Source organism: Ursus arctos, unplaced genomic scaffold, assembly GCF_023065955.2.
Source record: "Ursus arctos isolate Adak ecotype North America unplaced genomic scaffold, UrsArc2.0 scaffold_22, whole genome shotgun sequence".
Taxonomy (NCBI): Eukaryota; Metazoa; Chordata; class Mammalia; order Carnivora; family Ursidae; genus Ursus; species Ursus arctos.
In genome coordinates this window covers 4,847,610-4,863,163 of record NW_026622897.1, presented here as the reverse complement: position 1 = coordinate 4,863,163, position 15,554 = coordinate 4,847,610, and the positions used below count along the sequence as shown (strand labels likewise).

At 43.1% G+C, this 15,554-nt stretch overlaps 1 protein-coding gene and 1 pseudogene across 4 annotated transcripts in view; one reads left to right on the top strand and one right to left on the bottom strand.

Moving 5' to 3' along the window:
• ELMOD1 (ELMO domain containing 1) overlaps positions 1-12,642 on the bottom strand; it is a 62,188-nt gene extending 49,546 nt beyond the window's left edge. For all 4 annotated transcript variants that reach the window (XM_026505839.4, XM_057316876.1, XM_057316877.1 and 1 more), the window contains exon 1: positions 12,496-12,642. The gene's annotated coding sequence lies outside the window, so the exon portion shown is untranslated. The remainder of the gene's footprint in view (positions 1-12,495) is intronic.
• LOC123001404 (rRNA N6-adenosine-methyltransferase METTL5-like) lies at positions 3,487-4,274 on the top strand (annotated as a pseudogene).
• Positions 12,643-15,554: the final 2,912 nt, after the last annotated feature.

Below are 15,554 nucleotides of genomic sequence, written 5' to 3'. Positions count from 1 at the left end.
AAAGAGTAAAGTTCAAAATCTAAGTATTAATCCATTTTAACATAAAAATGCTAAATGTAGATTTTATACATTCTCAATTATATATTTGAGTTTTGAAAGTTAAATTTCTAAATAAAACCAATTAAAAAATGGTAAATTTATGTCTACATAAAAGTTAAGTGGATATGACTTTGCCAATCTAAACTGATACTTTTTGAAAATTTTCGTATAATGAAAATACAGTGAGGGCATCGGCTAGGAATGTTGGACAGGAAAGCAAATTGGAGCATTTTCAGGGCCCTGGGGGCAAACAGAATATCCTGCCCCTAAGGCAGTTGCTGACCCTCATCACACAGAGGAGACAACAGCATTCACTTATGACAAGTAGATATTTTACGTTAGGCTTCTGCAACAATTCGTACTGTAAAAAAAAACACAACAGTTTCAAACTCACTTTAGAGCTATGACTTGATGTGCATGACTTGATTAATGTTTGCTGAGTGAATATTCTTTTATTCTCTCCAATGGTATTTCATCAGGGCCATCAAGGGTAAATGCACCATTATGTCATGTGTCCTTAAGGAAGAATAAAATACTGCTAATTAAACTGTGATGCAACCTAATTTCAGTGGTGTGGGAAAAGAAATCTTAGAATCAATGAAATATAGTAAGACTGAAGCCTACTACTTATTTCCAAATTCCAAGCTACGATGTTTCTGCAGAAGAATCCATTGGTTGATGACAAAGAGCACTAATGGCCTGCAGCAAATCACACTGGGGGATTCTTATTCCCCAACTCAAACATTTCTATTCAGGTTACACCAGGCTAACTAATTCCATGATCTGTTACAGGCTGATTACATATGAGCAACTTGTGTCCTTTTTAACTCACTGGAGATCCTCCCAACCCCTTACTGCATAGTCTCTGGGCTCTGGTGTCCTTCCCTATCATAGTCCCTCCAGTATACACACAGCATGCACAATTCACACACATACATGTTCTCACACAACTTCCTTATGCTACCATCTTATCTCTCACCATAAACATCTCAAGAGTGGAGAGCACCACGCCTTATCTACACAAAGAGTGAATGAATGAGTATGGAAATGCTTGGTTGAAGACAAGCACCGTCTAGTCCAAGCTCCATTTTCTTGTCCTTATCTTAGTTGATATGATTTCATGTGATGCTGCTTCTTGAAGGGCCGGTTTTTTGGCTTCTGTGATCCTTTTTCTCCTGGTTCCATCTATTTCACATTCTTTTTCTGCCTGCCTTTTAAGCCTAAGTGTTCCCCTTGACCCTTTTCTTCCCCTTCACCTCTTCTAAGTGACCCTCTCTTTTGGGGCCTCAATCAGATCCAACAAATGACTTGTCCAAGGCCAGACAACCAATTGGTAGGAAAAGACCTCAGCTCTTATTTCTGGTCAATAAACATGTTCACTTATTATGTTCAGTTCTTTCTAGGCACTAGAGACGCAAAATAAACAGGACACAGACTTTGCCCTCCGGGAGTGGGAACTCTAGTAGGTCTCACACATGGAGTCTGGGGCCTTTCTGAAGTCAGTACAGAAGCTCTGAGCCGTCTCAAATGAAAATACATTTAAGCCATGTCAGACTAAACCAGACTATCCTCTTAGGCAAGGCTTCCTAACCAATCTGTCAGTGTTATGAACTCTTCATGGATGTGTGATAAGATTCTGATCAGTGGTAATGTGAAATTCTCTCTTTTTAGGGGAGAGTACATATTATTTACAGTAGTGTGTGTTAGGTGGAATATTTTGCTAAGAAGTTGGTATGAGCAGGTTAAGAGAGTATGAAATTTTACTGTGGGTTAGGAGACAAGAGGAGTAAGGAAAACAAGTATGGCAATTGTGTGAGTTTACATAGGCAGCATGAGATCCTTAACTACATAGTAATTCTCTCACGGTAATTATTGCTGATGTATTTAACAGTATTTTACCTCTTTAATTCCTTTTAAGTGTGCCCTTAAAACTTTTATCATGGACTTCCATTTAAACATCACAAATAAAACGCGTGATATCCCACTGACATGAGAGTAAAGAAATCAAAAAGCCATAAATCCATAAGGCTGAGGGCAACAGGGGCATACATGAGATATCAGCAGATTTCTAGAGCTTGAAAAGGATGGACAAGTGGTAATTTACTTAGCCTAATTGATGAAGCCGGCAGTGAGGGAGGTGACCCAAAGGCAATATAATTTAGAATACAGAATCTTGGTTTAATATTCAGGACTTAGTGATGCCTAGTTCCTCTAAAAGCGGTAGTGTACAATGAAGTCAACACGGGAGGCTTGGTTGACATTTTCCATAAGGAATAGTTAGATCTCTTTCCCTGTTCTTTGAAATCAAGTATAAGCACTCTGTTCTAGCAGAAGACATGAGATTTACTCTTGAAGAGGTTGAACTAGAGAGGCTCTGAACTTTTGGTTCATACTGAATACAAGAAGCTTAAGTAAAGTCTACATGGTAAATGTGAGATTTATTCAGGCTTCTTCTTCCACTTGGCTTCTGGAACAGAGGCAGCCATAACGTTACTCCTCAGGTTACTGGGGATTTATCCCTCAGGAATTTACCCGACACACATGTGGATCTCCCCCAGTGAAGCACCAGCCCCTTACTGGTCAACGAGCCCCACTGATGCATACAAAGCTTCCAATCAGTGTTTTAGTGCCTCAGTCTTAAATATGAATAGACAGCCAGGGATTATCAGAGAATTAAGAAAAGTTTCTAACTTGACTGAATTATAGAGGCTCAAGGAAAGGTGAGAAAAGGGGAAATTTGGAAGAAACAGAAGCAATGCAAAGAGAAGAAAACAATCAATACATCATAATTAACTTTCGTAGATATTAGAAAAAATATTGCACTCATGAAAGACATAAGAAATAATAAAAATCCACATTAAGAGAATAAGAAAATGTTCTTAATTTTTTTAAAATGATAGAAATGAAAGTTGAAGAAATATCCCAGATTTGAGGAAATCTGCTGAATAGAAATTGACAAAAAGATGAAAAATGGGAGGAAAAGATTCAACATTCAAACAACAGATATTCCAGAGAGAAATAAAAGTGAGAAACTATGTGAAAAAATTACTGAAGAAATAATACAAGAAATTCCAAGAACTGAGGAACCCTAGCCTCCAGATCAAAACGGCCCAAGAGATACCCAGCTCCTTAAGCAACAAAAGACCCTCATGGCATATCATGATGAAATTTCACAACATAAATGTTTCCAGTGGGGGAATAAAAACAGACAGTTCGCATACAAAGAGCTAAGAATCAGATCATCCAGTTTGTCAGTAGGAACATGGAAGCAAGAATAAAAATTATGAGAAAAAATTCTCTCCAATTTAGATTTCTATATCCAGCCAAAATATTAAGTATGAGGTGAGAATGAAGACAATTTCAGACACACAAGCCTTTCATGTACCTCCCAAGCATGGCTTTTTAGGAGTTTCCGAAGGAAGCATTCCATCAAAATGAAGGTAGAGAATGAGAAGACACTGGACCCAGGAATCAGAAGATCTCATATTTGAGAAAGGTGAAAGGAATTCTCAGGACGATGGTGAGTGGGGGCTTAGCAAAGGATGTCTTCATGAAAAAAATGAACTGACAAATTATTTGACTGAAAATTATATGATGTTTTAACTGATGGGTATTACTCTGATAGAAACAAAAACTTAAATTTAAAGAAGATGTCACACAGAGGCTTCCAGCCTCCTGAGGTCCAGTGCCCTAAGCTCGGTGAACCCATACAGAACAGACAGACAGACAGAAAGGAGAGAAAGAAAGAAAGAGAAAGGCTTAAGGAACCAGAGTACTGCCTGCAACAAGTGGATGGATTCAAAAAGCCACCTTACTTCTAGAACAGTATCCAACTAGGCCATCAGCTGCAGGTTGAGTGCTGGATGTGACACAGATGTAGACGCACCGGAAATCTTCAACAGGAGAGTCTCAGAGTTTGCGTTAACACATGCTAATATGGGTCAGTAATGTAACAGAATGTCCAAGTCATTTGATACAGTAATTATGAACCCTCCTTTTAGGAATGAAAATAAAAAGGGATAGATATGAGTTTTCTGAAGATTGCTTTGGAAATGGCAAGAACAGCAGTATATTTATACAAATTCTCAACTGGAAAACACATTCATAAGAAGGCTACAGAATGGAAAGTCAAGGTCAGTTCTACTCCAAAGCTGCACTATAACCTACCAGCATCATATTAATCTCTTAAGAAATCAATGGACACGGAAATGAACCTAATTTGGTTTTCTTTTTAAAAACCTCCAAAGAAAAAAAGCACCTTAAAACCTAAGTAATGAATACAAAATTTGTTATTAAAAAAAGATTCCACAAATTATAGATAAATTTTTCAGGAATGTAGTAATGATATTGTGATTATGTTTCTGAAAAGTCAGTATATTTTACAGATACATACACAAATATTTACAAGTAGTATGATATGTGTCTAGGATATGCTTCAAAATAAAATGGGGTGGGCAGACAATAGGTTAAAAATTAAACAATACTGGTCATGAGTTGATGATTTTTGAATATTGGGATCCATTATACTGTTCTGTCTACTTTTGTATATATTTGACATTTTCCAAATAAAAACTTACCAAAAAAAAAAAAGGTGCCTTCAACAAAATTGAGAATCACTGTAACCATAAGAGGCATTTTTTTACAGCCAAGCAATGATGATTAGCACCTGACTTTTTTCATAACAGAAGTTAGAGGTAAATTTATTACTCTTTAACAGCTTTGGGAGACTGCAACAAAAATGAACAGCAGTTTGGTGTCTAACCCACACCACTTCCATGACTGACTTAGTTCTCTTAGGAATTTTAAATTCTTTAGAGCCTCCATATGGTGTTAGGTGTCACCATTTTAAAATATTTACTGAGGGGCGGGCTGGGTGGCTCAGTTGGTTAAGCGTCTCTCTCTTGATTTCAGCTCAGATCATGATCTCAGGGTCATGATTAGAGCCCTGCGTTGGGCTCTGTGCTAAGCGTGGAGCCTGTTTGAGATTCTCTCCCTCTCCATTTTTTCTCTCTCTCTCAAAAAAAATTAAAATATTTATGGAGCTTGTTCCTTAGTGGTTAAAACATGTGCTAGTGTATATCAATGACATATTTGGTGAAATATGGTAGATGGGTTTAGGAGAAAGAAGTGGCAATTAAAATATGACATACTCTAACAATGTTTCCTAATTTCAGAAATGTTAACATGAAAAAAAATGGCCTCTTGGAATTGATGAAACACAGTATCTTCCTAAAGAGCATCCTTTCTTATCCCAACCCTTTATCCCCATGCTAAATCAATCTTCAGAATCAGGAAACCCACAAAATGATATCTGCCTCCCTCTTGTTTGACAGTTGGACAACCTCCTCCAACTTGTCCCCATAGCACTAATTTGAAAACACCAGCTTCATGTGCCTCTTCTGTCCAATGCCAAGCAAGGTGCCTTATTCCAGAAATTCTCAGAAAATGAACAAACGTTCCCTTTTGTGCTTTTCAGAGTGCATCATGTTCAGTAGGTCCTAGTGACTAACATGCCAGCATAAGCACAGACCTGCACCCTCTAACAGGATTTCTTATCACAAGGAACAGAAACTAGCTCTGCCTATTTTAGCGAAAAGGAATTTGTTCTGAAGGTAACCCATAGACTCTCCGGGAGGGCCAGAGAACTAGGTTTAGAGGTTATGTAGCCAAAAATAACCCTGAAAATGATGGCATGGAGCCGGTCCAGTAGAGACAGCTCTTCTGCTGCCACCAGGTCCAGACTCGGGAGCAGGCCCCGCTGATCCCCCAGCAGGGGGCAAGGGCTGTTGCTGTCTGGAACACCTGTCTGACCTGGGGCAGAGCCTGGGTCATGGGCCCCAGATGGAAGCATGATGTAGCTAGCATTTTAGCTCCTGTAGTGGGGAGTGGGCACTGCCTCAAAATGTGGGACAGCCCCCAACATGGGAAATGGGTTCAGATGGCAGCGTTCAAAAAGAACAAGTGTCCACTCGACTCTATAAAGAAATACTTTTGAAAGCCAGAATACAACGCAGAGTAATGGAGTACACAGCAAGTACACTGAGGGAACACGTTTGCCATCCATCTTTGTCTAAGTTGATGAGGGGTACTGTGCAATTTTATATTAAAGACTGGACACATGCCTATTTTATGGCTATTCAAAATACATACCATTTTTTTTTAAAGATTTTATTTATTTGACAGAGAGGCAGCGAGAAAGGGAACACAAGCACGGGGAGTGGGAGAGGGAGAAGCAGGCCTCCTGCCAAGCAGGGAGCCTGATGTGGGGCTCGATTCCAGAACGCTGGGATCATGACCTGAGCCAAAGGCAGACACTTAATGACTGAGCCACCCAGGCGCCCCAATACATACCATTTTGAACTAAGAATTTCAATTATGATCTTAGATAATGAATGAATACCTGGAAATAGCCTTTTAAATTTAACCCGGTGGTGGTCACAGAATAGATGCACTTACTTTAAGTGATGATTGATTAATTATCTAGGGAATAATCATTAAGTAGAAAAGAATAAGGATAGATATTCACTATAAATCAACAAAAGGATATATAATAGTTACATGTCACATAAATATTACTGGATCAGGCTGAGTTAGACATTGGCAGACTCATGTATAAGTGCCTGGGAGCTCAGTTTAAACTGCATAATAAGATTTAGGAGGTGCTATTAAGGTCACGTGAGCCAGCGTCCAACCCAAAAAGGCAGTCCCCCTTATTACATCCCTAACAGGGGTCCACAATGCACTGTTTGGTGTATAGTGTGTTATGTTGTTTGTTTCTGATACGGACTCTGTTCGTCTATGAATCTCACGAAGGATAGCATTAATTTCTTTTTCTTGTTGGTTAAAACTCAAGTGACCTAAAACTTTCTTAAAACCCAAACTGTTGTTAAACTAGGAATTCCATTCCATGTCCTTGGGCAACTGATTTTAGAACTTAATGAAGCCAACATCTATTCTTTTTAAACATAGTCTTAGTTTCAGCCCTTGCTCTGGGCTCAGGGGTATCAAGTTTAATAGTGATTGTCATTCAAATTCACTAGTGCTTTGAACTTGGCATCATCAGCAAACCTAATATACATATAATAGTCTAAGCATACCTGAGTTATTGATAAAATTGTAGAAATGTCAGGGTCAAGGCAAAAAAATCTGATGGTCTGGCTCTATTTTAAATACTCTAGGTTATCTACAATTTAAAGAAGTAGTAGGAGAAATTTCTGATACATACAGAACTCTTCAGTGAAGCAAAAACTCTCACCCAATCCTTTTGTAAGTCTTGATTTTCATATGCTGCAGTAACGGTTTACTATTGGGCTACGTACACATGGTACGTGAGTCAATATGAAAGTTAAAATTCTACATTAGGCATTTTAATGTAGTTTTTAAAAATTAATGATGTGCATGACGCACCTTTTAATTAAAACAACTTTGATAAATGCTTACCATTGTAAGAGAATGTATGATTTAACTTCTTGAATAAAAACAATTGTTTTAAGTTTTTTGCTAACTTAAATGGATTCTAAGACCAAAGAAAATCTAATTAAAATTAAAGTGTTCTACTGGAATGTAGAATCTTCAGAAAATCTGGCTTCTTAATTCTAAAGGGTGGAACATTCTTCTTCTTCTTCTAAAGGAAAACGGAAGAAATGTACTTGTAGAGTAAATTCATTGCAGAGATTGATTTATATTGATAATGCCAACTCGTGATATAAAAAAAAAGGGGGGGGACACAGAGTTTATGATGTCATTGATATTTGCTAAGCCAAAAAGCAACTGTGGGATAAATAAATTATTAGTTTCACCATGAATGAAACCTTCAAAACATATGGCAGTTTTTTGCCATCTACTTGTACGAGGGAAATGGGAGGGAGAGTTACAGCAGCTGAAATAAGCTCTTATACTAAGCATTCTAATTAACCAAGTCCTAATACCAATAATTAAAATGGAAACTACATTTAAAAACTATGTAAAGACCTTTGAATTCTGCAGTTATTAGCTTGTTTGAGACTGATTTTTTTAAAGGGTTTTAATGAGCTCTTCTTAAGCATTTACCACAATCATCTCTCTTTGTATCAAAAAAGCAAAAAATGAAACAGAGCAAATTGTGAATTATTTCAATGGTGTCTAAAACAGCAGAGGGTATATAGACAATATACAAATTGTCTAATTACCCTGAAAATGAAGTTATTTATCCCTTAAAAGAGTAGTAACAGCTAACATTTATTTTATAGACATAGAGGAGTGGAGTTGGCATAATTTTTTTTTTTAATGCGCCCATCTTTCAATTTACAGCACAGAAACTGATGTGAAATAAGACTTGCTTGTGGTCAGCATAAGAGCGCTGGAGTGTTCAAAGCTCCTGGGATGCAAGAACACACTCTCTTCAGGTTCTTTAAAGTCAGAGTATTTACTGAGGACTTAGAATGTGAACCGAGCATACAGTTTCAGTTAAAGCTCTCTCGGGGTGATAGTGCACAGAAGCTGTCATTAGAGACCACTGCAGTAAGCCTTTCTTTAATAAGCCATTTCCATGGGAAATCTGGCTGAAAATAAAACCTATGCTCTAATTGCCTGGAAATTTTAGTAAGTTCAGTATGTCCTAGATCACTTTTTTTCTCATCTATCAGAATTATAAGGCAACACATGTTTGGCAGACACTACAAAGAGGAATGGTACAAACACCTGAAATAGAACTTTTTTTTTTTGCCCTATTTTAAAGGATAATCCTTTGATAAGAAAGGCCCTAATTAACTACTTCATTATGCATTTTAGCATAGAGTAATTTTTATGATTTTTGAGACTTATTATAAAATATGAAGTGGAAATTTAACCATCTGGATACTCAAACATATGATCCTCTTCTGAAGATGGCCCCTCAGATAACTACGGTTGTTGCCAGAAGTGCTGTCTAGAATGGCACTCTGTGTCCTTCGCTGGAGACTGACAAACTGGAATCTTTGAGTTCTCTACATGGCCTGGAATGATTTGATCTTCAACTTCTCTGCAAACTTCCTGTGCTGATTAATAGTGAAGGCACGCCGCTGGGCTTTCAAAGACACGAATGTAAGCAGTGTGCTATTTTTTGGAATTAATTGCATTTGGAATATTCTGAGTAGGTACTCTCTGGTACTACGAGCATATGGTCATTTTCACATAGTGCTATTTCTGTAAAATCTACATTCTTTCCACCATCAGAATCTGCTTCCTTAAAGATAGCTGGACGACATCAGAAAATGATTGCAAGTTAGTATCTTTTCCTACTTGAGGCAGTAGATTTGCTAAAACTAAAACATCTGCCAGTCCTGTCAGAAGTTGTGCCAGAAGCAACTGAATATTGATCAACATCTCCAATATTACACTTAAATACAAAATACTTTCATACAAAATACTATATAAGTGTTACACTCCAGTGTTACTTCATGACTGTTTACCTGAGGAAACCAGGATGGTAGCAGAATAGTGAAGCAGGACATTGGGTATTAGTCAAAGGGCAGACCAACTTCTTTTTTAAATGCAGTGAGATGCATTCACCCAAGTACCATTTAGTGGGCCCTGCACTTGCCCCATCTCAGTTCCCTCCCATCAGCAACTCTTTAAAGTCTTTCTTTTTGAATCTCCTTCTCACTTCCCTCCTCAGCAGGCCACTCTGTCCTCTGACTGAGGACATCAAGTAAAACCCTTCAACTTCTGGCTCCCCTCCACTAGGTATAAATCGAGAGGTGGTTGTCCTCCCAGAATAAGGATAATATCTCACTCTGTTATTCAAGGCCAGACCCGTCAAAAGTGCTGGTCATCTCTGTGACTGGAGCTGCCCAGCAGAATTCAGTGTTGCTCCCAGGCTCCTACACACACTTGGCATAGCAAGTTTCATGTCTCATGGCGTAGATTCCCCCTCACACACACTGTCCCTACTCATCTTCACAGCTTTGGCACCTCTCACTAAGCCTAGCAAGCAGAGGTACTCAACAAATATGTGTTGAACTGAAACTACTAACTTTTAAGCATGAGTTATTTTCAATAGCTTGAACCAGAAATGAGCTTGTCCCAGATTGTCTGCAGAACAGCATATGATTCCTGCTCCACTTTATTTTCAACCCATAAGTGACCCAAAAACGAGGAGTGAGAAATTTCCAGTGACTAGAGTTGCTAGATGAAATACAAGCTGCTCCATCAAAACTGATTTTCAAATAAACAATTTTTTTTAAGAATAATAAGTATGTCGCAAGTAGTGCATGGGGCATAAACTAAAAACAATTATTCATTGTTTATCTGAAATTCACATTTAACTGGGCAGCCTCTATTTTTACTTGCTAAGTCTGACAATTCTACCAGTGACTCCTTAAGAATTCTAAAGATGCTTCTTTAGGGCACTTGGAGGTTTGTGTCCCAGCTCTGCAAATTTCTCAGTTGGGCAGATTTTATGTCTTTTAATGCAGCTGGGTTTTTTCCGAACATCTCAGTAACATGCTTTAGGAAATGTTGTTTACTATATATAATTTCCATTTATTTTACTAATTTATAGAATTCCTTTCTAATATCTATTAATAATTTTAGCAGAAAGAACACTGTAGCATTGCTCAAAATCTCTTACAAAGCTGATATTCGTTATTACTATGCCTGCGTCAAGTCCTATCTACATGTGTTAATAATAATTTTAAAATTTTTCATATTTTCAGTTAAACCCGCAAAACACAATATTGAAAATAAGTAAGTCTTTCATTTGCGGGTTTCTTGCCTTCACTAATCCAGCACAGGGAGACACACTGTCCTCACTCACAGGCCAGGAGAAGCAGCGTGGCAGGCGGAGCTGGAGCCTGTGATGTAACTGCTGAGGGTCTTTGTGGGAGAAGCCTTCCCTACATGTGAAACGTCTGGAAACCCAAGCGCGTTAGCTTCAGTGTGAATGGGTGGAAAGCGGAAAGAGTCCCCTCTTTCAGTTTCCTGTAAATCTTGGAGGCTTGCAACCTCGGTCAACCGAAGGATTCCTCACAGGTCTTTACAAGACATACCTGTCTCAGTAAGGAAAGGAGCGCAGGTTTCCTCTGCAAAGGAGTACCACCAGGGAAACTGCTGTGTGCGCGGGTCTACCGATGGTGATGGTGCAGTGGGAGTGCAAGGGACAGCCTGTTCCAGTCCTGAAAGTTTGCCACACTAATGTGTTCTTTCAGCGTTCTTGACAGTGATTGCTCATTCCTTATTCCCATGAAAGCATTAGGGAGAGATAAACACTTCCCTAAGGAGAGGGATACGGGTGTACCTTCCTCAGAATTTCAACTGGACTGATCTCAGCTTCAACTTCTAGGGAGAGAAGGACTAGGTCCGTCCTAACTGCCGGTGTCACAGGAGGATAATGAATTAAGACGTTTATCCCGACACAAGCACAGTACCTGCTTTCCACCATATTGGCAGCTCCGGTTAAGGACGGTTGTCAAGCTACCGGCACAACACGCACACACTGCAGAGATGCAGAACAATGCCTGGATGCCCGCCCAAAACCGGCCTCTCCAAATGACACACTCAATTTATGAGACCATGCCAAAGCTCACCGGGGGTTAGTAGCGGCATTTTCCTAGTTGGCGCGAGAAAGGAAGGAAATTTGGAAAGCTTAAGGCAAGGGGCTTCTACCTGGCTGTGCAGAGCAGCGGGGCTGACAAACACACACTCGTTAAACTTGATCTGAAGCAAGCGAGCCTGCGAGGTCGTTCCTGAAATATTCACAAGGCGTGTTACCGGACTCGCCACTGAGAGGTGGAGCAGGAGCACGCCGAGTACGAGCAGCCCGCACCCACACTTGGGGAAAAAGGCACTCGCAACAGCACCCCCCACCACCGCCACACTCCACTGTTCCGCATTTAGCAGCTCCGCCGCCCGTCGCTCCCCACACGCCTGTTCGATTCTACCTGCCCGGGAAAGAGGTGCTCTCGCAAGTGCGGAGTTTCCCAGCAGTTGCAGGAGCCCCTCGGGGACCGCAGCGCGGAAGACCCCCTGCCCCGCAGCTCCGCACCGCCCCTGGGGCCCAAGGCCGCGGCGCTGGGGTGGAGGGCAGGACCCGGGTCGGTCACTCGCCGGGGCCAGGCCGCCCTTAGTGTCCCCGCCTCCCATGTTGGCCTCTGCCAGGGATGCCTCCTCCAGAGCCCCGGTTCGGTCGCTAGGTGACCCGTGTCCCGGCCGAGACGCAAACGGCCTCCCGCGCGGCCCCGCAGCCCCGCGGGCGTTAGTTCTGGGGGGGGCGGAGGGGGAAAGGATGACGGTCCTGGTTGCCCCTGAAGCCCTGCACCGAGGCTGGGCTTACTCTCATTCCAGCCCCTCTCTGGCCACAGCCCCGACCTCTCCGCTGCGCCCCAGACGCAACGCAGCTCGCACGGTGCCGCGTCCTCATCACCACCTCCCAGCTCTCCAAGGGCATTCGCCTCTCGCCCCTCTGCACCTCCGGGGTCGGCCCCAGGCGCGGCGACTCACCCGGACCCCGGCGGCGGCGGGAAGCTCAGCAGGTCCCGGCGCGCAGCGGCCGGGTCTCCATCCCCGCCCTCCGCAGGCGCTCGTGCTGCGCGCTCGCCGGCGGCGCTGGACGCGGTCCGTCCGTCCCCCGCGCCGCGGCTGCACTGGGTGGCCGCGGCTGCCGCACTGGCTGCGGGCGGGGCGGGGGCGGGCCAGGAATCTGGGTCGCGGGGAGCGGAACGAGCCGGGAGGCAGCCGGGCGGCTGGCGGCGGGGAGGCGACCGAGAGCAGCCCGCGGAGGGCGTGCGGAGGCTTCCCTGGGAGCGCGATGCGGGCGGCGACTGAGCATGCCCAGTCCCCAGTCGGGGGCGCGGGCGCGGGGCCGGGGGAGGGATAGCTGCTGGGGGCCAGAGCGGGGGCGCGGCCGCGGTGGCCCGCTTGGGTTGCGCCGGGCAGACTTGCGGGAGGCGCGGGGACCCGGACACCTGTCTGTCCTGCAGCAAGCCCTGCAATGAGGGGCAAGGTGTGCGCCTCGCTTGCTCCGCAGAGAATTGTCCAGAAGGCAAAGTTTGCTTTAGCTCAGCTCCGGCCCTTGCGGCCTCACCGAGCGATTCCCGAAATCCAGGCACGCGCGCCCCACCTGCTTTCCTGTGCCTGGGGACCAGCCTCCCGGGTGCGCCGGCAGCGCCCGCCTTTCCCGACTCCTGGACCAGCCGGGTCAAGTTCTCCAAGAGCCAGCCCTTTAATTAGGTGTAATTGAGAGATGCTGTCAGGCCTCCCAGGTCACATATCTGCGTTTCAACCAGGGCTTCGGAAACAGTATCTTCACCCCGGGGTTAATTGTAATGGATGGATGATACACACCGTGGTCTGGGGCTCTTCAGGGAGCACTGCTTCACAGTGCAACAGGAGTGGCCCAGAGTGACGCACTGAACGCTCTCTGTGCTGGGCTGCATGTGGAATGACGCCTCTTATCTTAGAGGTAGCGTGGGGTCAGGGAAAGAGGGTGAGCCTCCAGGTCGGCCTCGATCTCAGCTTATCTACCACCCCGGTTCCCTAGCCATTCTGTGCCTCTGTAGCCTGGAGAATGGCGATCCTGACTCCCTGGATTGTTCTGAGGATTAAGTGAGGCAAGTAGGCAGAGTGCTTGCTGTATAGCAGATGTTCACTAAGTAGGTCTCTGAAGGTTCCACGGCCACTGATCCGTTTTCATGACAGGTTGGGTTTGTGCTAATCTTGAAATGGTGAACATTTGTGGTGTTGCCTCATCACATTAAATAACCTTTAACTTGGATCTTTCTAACTTTTTGTTAAAAAACATTAGCCACTGTTACCTTTTCTCTCACCTCTCCAGTTTCTTCCTACTTCCTTGAATAAACCTCTGGGGAAAAGCTAGACCACGGCCACAGGTAGGAGCCATTCACTATGGGCAGGATTATCCACATAAGAATTTCACTCCATAGTCTTCTACAAGTAGTTTAATTGATGCGCATTCCCTGTGGTCCTTGTTTCACAACTATTGCACAAAGTAAGGTCTGGAAGAAAGTTTACTCTGCACTAATACTGCCCACTCTTAAGAAGTATCAATGTTCAAAAAGAAAACTTTTCAAAGGCGCCTGGGTGGCTCAGTTGGTTAAGCATCTGACTTTTTTTTTTTAATTAACACATAATGTATTATTTGTTTCAGGGGTACAGGTCTGTGATTCATCAGTCTTATACAATACACAGTGCTCACCACAACATATACCCCCCCCAGTGTCCATCACCCAGCCACCCCATCCCTCCCACCCCCTCTACTCCAGCAACCCTGAGATTAAGAGTCTCTTACGGTTTTCTCACTTTCTGGTTTCATCTTGTTTCATTTTTTTCTGTCTTCCCCTATGATCCTCTGCCTTGTTTCTCAAATTCCACATAGCACCGAGTTCATAAAGCATCTGACTCTCGATTTCAGCTCAGGTCATGATCTCAGGATGGTGGGATCGAGCCCCGCATTCAGCTCTGTGCTGGGTATGGAGTCTGCTTAAGATTCTCTCTCCCTCTCCCTCTGCACCCCTGCCCCTGCTCATTCTCTCTCTCTCTCTCAAAAAAAAGTAAACTTTTCATTATCTCCCGAACATGTCATTTTCTTTATGATACTTTGCCTTTATTTATGGTATCCCACCCTTTCTGGAATAGTCTTCCCTTTCCATTCCACTTCACAAAGTCGTACCCACTCTTCAAGCTCAACTGCCACCTTCTTTCTGAAGACTTACCCAATCCCCACAGCAGAGTTCATGCCTGCTGCCATTCTGCTGTCTTCATGTGTCACCATCTACTGGCATTGTCGAAGCCGTCTGAAACAACCTCCCCAGCAACTGTTATGTACAGGCACTGTCCCAGGCACCAGAAAGATAGCAACACACAAGACAGACAGGGTCCCTGCCCTCATGTAACTTATCGTCTAGTTGGAAGAAGATAGGCAATAAACACCTAAATGATAATCGCCAAGGACACAGGTCATGTATATTTTTGTCTTTGTGTTATTCTTCAGATTAGTGTACATAGTCTAGATTCATCCTTCCAAGAACATCAGTATAATATTAATATTGGCACTAGGCCGACCAGACTACATGGACATGGATCCCTGGCTGGTTGTTGCTGAAGCAATGATTTTTACTCCTTTTATTTGACTCCCTCACCTAAAATAGTCCTAATCCCAGACCATTCTAGGTAGGTACCTACAATCCCATGTGAGGAATGGAAGGGGATGGGGTAAAGCTAGAGAGTTTAGCCCCCACACCAAATTATATCCTTTCTCTAAATTCAAGGAAGGGCATTTCCAATGGCTGGATTCAACCTGGATTCCCAGCTCTCCTGAGTCCCAGACCTTTCAGGATCACGCACCACTTCCAATCCCTCCCCTCTCATGATCTTTGGCCTCTATTTATGTCAGTAGTCATCTCTGTTGTACGTCATTGGACTGTTTGGATCTATCCGCTCTCAGAATGACTCCAGCTTTTTTCTCTGATTCTCTTGTCTGAGTGTGAGACAGACTTGGCACCTCTTAGAACGAACTGTTCCAAAGCACATGTGTATATATG